At 49.2% G+C, this 6,810-nt stretch overlaps 1 pseudogene; it reads right to left on the bottom strand.

Annotated features, from left to right (window-relative positions):
- Positions 1-184: 184 nt before the first annotated feature.
- Positions 185-6,345, bottom strand: LOC120658239 (annotated as a pseudogene).
- Positions 6,346-6,810: the final 465 nt, after the last annotated feature.

Genomic DNA, 6,810 nt, shown 5'->3' on the forward strand with positions numbered 1-6,810 from the left:
TAAATAGCAAGGACAGTTCTCTGTTATTCACTCATTCTTCCTGCCAATCTCCTATAAAAAAAGCTCTATTGATCTTAGGCAATTATATCAGGATGGTACAATCACACAAACACCATTTTTTTGGAAGTGTGGATGTATGTAAATGGTAGCACACTAATAGCGTGACTCACGAGGATTGCCCACATGCCACACAGGGTTTTGTTACAAAATTCGCAATCTTAAGGCCTGTTTTTTGGGCTCTCAAGTTTTGGGCTCATAAACCAGTCGACAACTTGGGCTAAACCATCGGCTGAAAGAAGTTCCCGTGGCCTTTTCCTTTCACTCCTGAGCGAGACACCTGAAACTGAAAGCACAGTTCGTTCGTTCCCCTTACAGCGATGAGGGGACGTGCTTGAGTTGCACGTATCCAGACAGCACCGCGCAACCGCGCTCCTTCACCTTGGTTCTGTAGTACACCCTTCGACGGGAAAAAAAAACGTGGAATGAAATCAGCAAGCAAGAGGTCAGAAAGCAACCAAAATCGAAACTCTGCGGATGTCTTTTTTTTAAAAAGGGCATTACTACTACCTCTGTCCTTGAAGCCACATCTCGGTGACCAGAGTCTCTCCCGGGTAAACCTGGTGAAGGAACCGGCAGGAGATGCGTTCCACGGCCGCTGGCTCCATGCTGCAGAACGACCTCATGACAGCCCGAACGGCAGCGTGCAGAGGCCGTGCAGTATTGGGTGAGAAAACCTAGGAGATTTTGAAACAGTTACTGTTCATGGAAGGTGGACTAGTAGATTTACAATGCATTGAATTGGACACGAGCACACCATGAAAAAAAGGAGCATGGAATGAAGCTGAAACGTGAAATTTGGCACACCATGAAAACCGCATCATCATATATTTGGCACAGTAGCACCGACTACCAACTAAACAACATAAAATTGACTTTGCTTCATCACCAGAAAAGTGTTGTACTTATCGTTTCAAAAAAGAAAAAAAGAAAGAAAAATGCGGTGCTTTTGTCATGGGTTTATTAGGCAGCTGGAGGAGATGATGTTCACGCGTGGTGACTGCTGAGCACATGAGGCCAATCTTAGTGTGAGTGCTATAGGAGTGTTATGGACATTAAATTTGCTAACATGTACTAACAATATGAGGACTGAGGAAAGAGGAGAGAGGGGTGTCATGAAATATGAGAGGAGTGTCATCACCATGACACTCTACTGACACAGTTCTCAAGTTTTTAGTCTTAGTAACTGTGTCGATGACACTCCCACCGAGACTGGCCTGAACAGCCAATGCCAAGAGTCAGTTAGTTGCTAGCTCAGGCCTTGTTTAGATCACTTTGTATTTTGCATTTTTGGATTTTTGAAAGGAAATCTTCAATATTTGAAGTATTAAATGTAGCCTAATCACAAAACTAATTAACAGATTTCGTCAAAACTACGAGACGGATCTAATGAGTCTAATTAATTTATTATTAGAGCATGTTTACTGTAGTATTACTATAGCAATTTAGTGTCTAATTACGTCCTAATTAGGCTCATTAGATTCGTCTCGTGATTTACAATCCATTTGTGTAATGCGATTTATTTTTCGACTACATTTAGTACATCATGCAAACGATTTATAAAATTTTTGCATTTTGGCTTTATGGATCTAAACAGAGCCTCATTAAGTTGAGTAACATCAGTCATCAGATAAGGAAGTTACGACAAGTTAGATTTGGAATTTGGGTAAGTAAGAGGACGATGGTGAAAAGAAATTTTGTTTTAAGCATTTCAAGTAACATCAAAACTGGAACTGAAAGTTAGTTGATCTCAAAAAAAAAAACTTATGAGTTCTAATTTTAAGTTTAACTAGGAGCTTACCCTGCAGCATGTGCAAAAGTAGGATCCGAATGCAAGGGATCGAAGTGGCCTGATAAGCTGCACAATAGAGCCTGAACCAAAAGAGCAAAACATTAGAGGTTTAAACTAGAACAGTTTGATAATAATACTTCATTCAAAATTTCTTAATCTGAACCAGCGTGTTAATCCTGTCAAGGAAGAAATGATACTGTTAAATGCTAATCATGTCATCTGTGTTAGAGCAATCAACCATGACAAAAAAAAAAGCAGGGATGTATTCAAACATGTGCACAAGGAATGGAAATATAAAGATATTCAGCTCTCCTGAATGTCGCCATGAAAGGGCTACTTAAATAAAATGGAAAAGGAAATTTATGCAAAGTTTCATGCCTGGGAATTCTGTGTGCGGTCTTCATATACCGCAGAAGGTGTGGAATCTGGAAATGTAACATTTGAAACCTCATTGGCAGCGTAAGTTGAGTATGAGAACGGCCGGGAAGAGTTGGAGAAGCCTCCAGCACCACGCAAGTAGATAGTACTCCTGCAATGCGTATGGCATCAATGCCTTATTCTCCTATTCCAGTCAAGTTATACAGCTCAAACGTTCAACAAGTCATGCTGACCTATTCATACACAATACGTCGCCAGAACCTTGAAGGCAGGTTAGTGTTTCAAGTTCAAGAACAGCTGCCTTCCCTGCAAAAGATCAACATGAAACAATGTACTAATTCCAATCAGCACATGCGCCTATATTGTTCACTACTGGAAAAAAGTTATCTGGGCATAAGAAATGCAGGAAGGATTGTGAATACACTGATTAAAGGAAAAGTTCCTTAGTCAAGCGGCAGATGCATGGCATTATATATGTTGATGCTAAAAAGTAAGATAAACTTCATATTGCATTTGTAGAACGTACTTTTGATAACACTGAATCAACAGAAAATTTGAAAGTACCAAGCTAGAGTACTGGCCTACAATAAAAATAAATTTTCGGAATGAAGGGATCAATGTTATCATAATTAATTTTACCATTACGATGGAAAACAACAAAGCAAATAAAATATAGGAAAATATAAAAAATCAGTGATCAAATATCATGGGAGGATACCTCGGTCATGCAATCCAGCTATTTTAATTTTGTTAGTAACCTAGGGATAAAAAGGAAAAATGTCAATGACTCGGGTCTGGGTAACAATATAATAGACATAATGTAAAATATGCTAAATAAAAAAGGAAAAATATAATAGGTTAACTCAAAATGGGAAGGTATCGAGCATTCTGTGTGTCAATTTATGAGAGTTTAGAGAGCATGAAAAGCCCTGGTTTATTGGAGCATCCAGTATCTAACAACATATCCTATATCATCATTCAATTGAAACAAACAGTGTTATTGTGTAACTCACATTGGCTCGTGAAGGAATTGGCCTATATATCTATATGTAATGTTGGCCATGCAGTAAAAAATTTGGGTCATAGCTGGAGAACAGAAAAATGACAAATTATTCAGGGAAAAGAATTCAGTAGTACCCTATCAAGTAAATGCAATCATAAGGAATTGGCCTATATATCTCTATGTAATGTTGGCCATGCAGTAAAAAATTTGGGTCATAGCTGGAGAACAGAAACAGGACAAATTATTCAGGGTAAAGAATTCAGTAGTACCCTATCAAGTAAATGCAATCATAAGCAAGTGAACACATGTGCAAGTGTCATGAAACCACAGAACACAAAAGAGGAGAACTTGAGTAAATACGCGATACGATAAATTCTTACTTAAGCCCAGGCACATCCAAGCGGAGTCCATCACCACTTTTGAAAATAAAGAGTAAAATGCACTGTGGGTCCTTAAACTAGTTGAGCCGTTCTGTTCAGGTCCATGAACTTTGAAAATGCATTTTTAGGTCCAGGATCTATTTAAGTGTGTCATCTAGGTCCAATTCAGCCACGCCATACCCTAGACCGTCTACGTGGACGGCCAACTCGGATCCGACATGGACTTAGATCCAACGTGGACTGCCTCTCTCTCTCTCTTCCTCCCCATCCCCTCCTCCGGCGTCCTTCCCGTGCCGCCGCCCCTACTCTGCTCCCTCCCTCCTCCGCCGGCGGGGGCAGAGAGCACCGCGTGGCTGTCGACCTCGTGCGCCGGTGGCCCGAGCGCACGCCGCCGCCGCTCCGCGAGCCCGCCGTGGCCCGAGCGCGTGCTACCTCAGCTCCGCGAGCTCGCGGCTCGCCGGCCGCGCCTCGCCTCTCCACGCCTCCACTGCGAGCGGCCGGCGCGCGCGCGCGAGCTGAGGGGGCGAAGGGGGAGGAGTGGCGCCGGTGATGGGGGCGCCTCGCCTCGCCTCCGCTGCGCGACAGAGGGAGCAGGGGAGGGCGAATGCCGGCCGCCATGGCCCCGCGGATGACAGGCTTGACGGCAGGGCTCGGCTGCGGCCGAGCGCGAGCAGGCGGAGCTCAGGCGGGCACTGCGAGGACGGCGGAGGAGGAAGGGGGCGGCGCACGGTCTTCTAGGAGCTCTGCTCCGTTGCGCGAGGGAGGAGGAAGGTGGTGGCCGTGCGGATCCTCGCCGGGGAGGCCGGAGGAGGCGGTGGCCGTGGAGGCCGGAGGAGGCCACGGCGAGCGTGCGCGCGCGGGCCGAGCAGCGAGCAGCAGCGGCGTGCGAGCAGGGGGCGGAGCGGCGGCGTGCGGGAGAGCTCCGACAGAGAGAGAGGGGCGGGGAGAAGCGGACGGAGAGAGGGGGGGTCGGGACGCCGCCGGAGCTCGGGGTCGAGGAGGTCGCCGCGCGTCCGCCGCGGCTGCAGCCGCGCCCCGGCCCGCCCGCCGCTGCCCAAGCCCATGGCCGCCGGGAGGAAGCGCCGGGAGGGAGGGAGGAGGAGGGGGCGGCTCCGCGCGGCGAGGGAGGAGGGAGGAGGGGGCTGCGCGCGCCGCCGTCGCCGCCATGGGTCTGGGCGCGCGTGCCTCCGCCGCTGGCAGCGCGCGCGAGCGCCGCCACCCCGCGCCCCTGCCGCCGGAGGGGACGGGACGGCTCGCGGCCGGGGCAGGAAGGGAGGGCTGGGGCAGCTCGCCGCAGGGAGAGAGAGGAGACGAAGGGAGGGAGGGCCGGCCCCCTGCTCGCCGGAGAGGGAGGAGGCGCCGAGAGAGCAGGGGGCGCCGCCGGCTAGAGGGAGGCGGAGGCGGAGGCGTGATGGACAGGGGCCCCACATGTAAGGATCCACATCACCGCACAGTCAACCTGCCACATCAGCTTCTAGGGTATGTCGTGGCTGAATTGGACCTAGATGACACACTTGAATAGATTGTGGACCTATAAATGCATTTTCGAAGTTCATGGACCTAAACAGAACAGACCAACTAGTTTAAGGACCCCCAGTGCATTTTACTCGAAAATAAATGTAGAAACAAAAGTAGGTAAAACCTGCAGCATACAAGGTAGGACTATGAAAAATAGCTGACATATAGACGCATATCCGTATAAATAAACGCTAAAATATGCAAATATTTAGTTCATATATAGCAAGGTACGAAATTAGTTCTCCGTGCTAGTATGAGCAACTATGAAAGCTAAGTTTTTGTCAGTTGTGGCTGTTGACAAAATTATGCGCTGAATGCCTTCAGACAATTCTCTGCGTGTTCGAGGGAAAAAACGTAATATGCTCCTACTTGACCTAACCAAGCCCATGCATATGAGTTCCGTGATAAGTTCAATTTCACCAACAGCAAGCAACCAAGGATCCAACAGATTATCAGTCTGCAACAATACCGACCACTGTGGATTATTGTATATGAGGATAATTAAATTCTGATCTGAGCACTCTACTTGACACTAGGATAGTAGAATTAGGATACATGCTATGACTAATAATAGATGAGACGATATCATCACAATAACCCTCTGCGACCACCTTAATGGCAGACTGGCCGTTCCTTTGGTACACCAGCTGAAGCTCCTTCTCATCCTCTGCATCTGCACTACAAGCTCCCACACCCAGTGAGTACAGGGCCACATCCCTGCACCAGCCAAACGAACACACAAGCACATCAGGCATTCAGGCCAGGAGGGGGCAGCCACTGGGACATCCGGTCAAGCAGGTGGTGTGCGGTGGCAACCTCTCGTCGTACCCGAACGTGACCTGCACAATGGAGATCGATCGAGCGGCTGAACAACGCTGCGGCGACCGGCGAACAAGCTAACGACTGAAAAGGGGGGCATCATCCCAGACCTCGGGGAACTTGTGAGAAACGATCATGGCAGGGTCAATGGCCTTGACAACGGGGGCCATCGCCGAGGCGGAGCGAGCCATGGCCATGGTGCAGCGCCGTCGAAACAGTGCCCGGAGTCGGAGGCGAGGACAATGCAGAGCGGATGGGGGTCGCCGCCGCGCGGGCCATCGTTAAGAAGCTCAGCTGCCGGCCGCACCGATGACATGTGCAAGAGGTAATCGGATGGCGCCTTCAGTGCGCCCAAATTGAGGTAGCAGACAAGACAGAATCGGTGTCTCCTCCGACGAGGCGAGCGCGCCCAAGAGAATCTGACGGACCAAATCAACGGTCATGTTTAGTATTGATGAAGCTCAGCTGCCGGCCGCGCCGCTGACTTGACCTACGTAGCAGACAAGAGGTCTGTTTGGGACCGTGGTCTGCAGAAGCGGGTTGTGTATAAGCGGAATGCGGTTCTCCCCTCGTTCCTCGCGTTTGGCTGCTCCCAGATCATTTGTTTATCGCGTTGAGCGCGGCTGGTCCAACGGGCGTCCACTACAGACCGTTTGGCGGGATTTTTTTTTTTGCTTTTTTCGCTGAAACGTGTCGCAGACGCCATTCCAAACAGGGCATCGCTTGAAACTATAGATGGCCATTCGGGCCGCCCGGCACGGCCCAGCCCGAGCCCGGGCTGGTCAGAGCACGATTGGGCCAAGCCCGGCACGACTCGGCTAACGGGCTGAGCCGTGCAGCCTGACGTGCCACGGTCTCAGTCC

This window comes from Panicum virgatum, chromosome 2N, assembly GCF_016808335.1.
Source record: "Panicum virgatum strain AP13 chromosome 2N, P.virgatum_v5, whole genome shotgun sequence".
Taxonomy (NCBI): Eukaryota; Viridiplantae; Streptophyta; class Magnoliopsida; order Poales; family Poaceae; genus Panicum; species Panicum virgatum.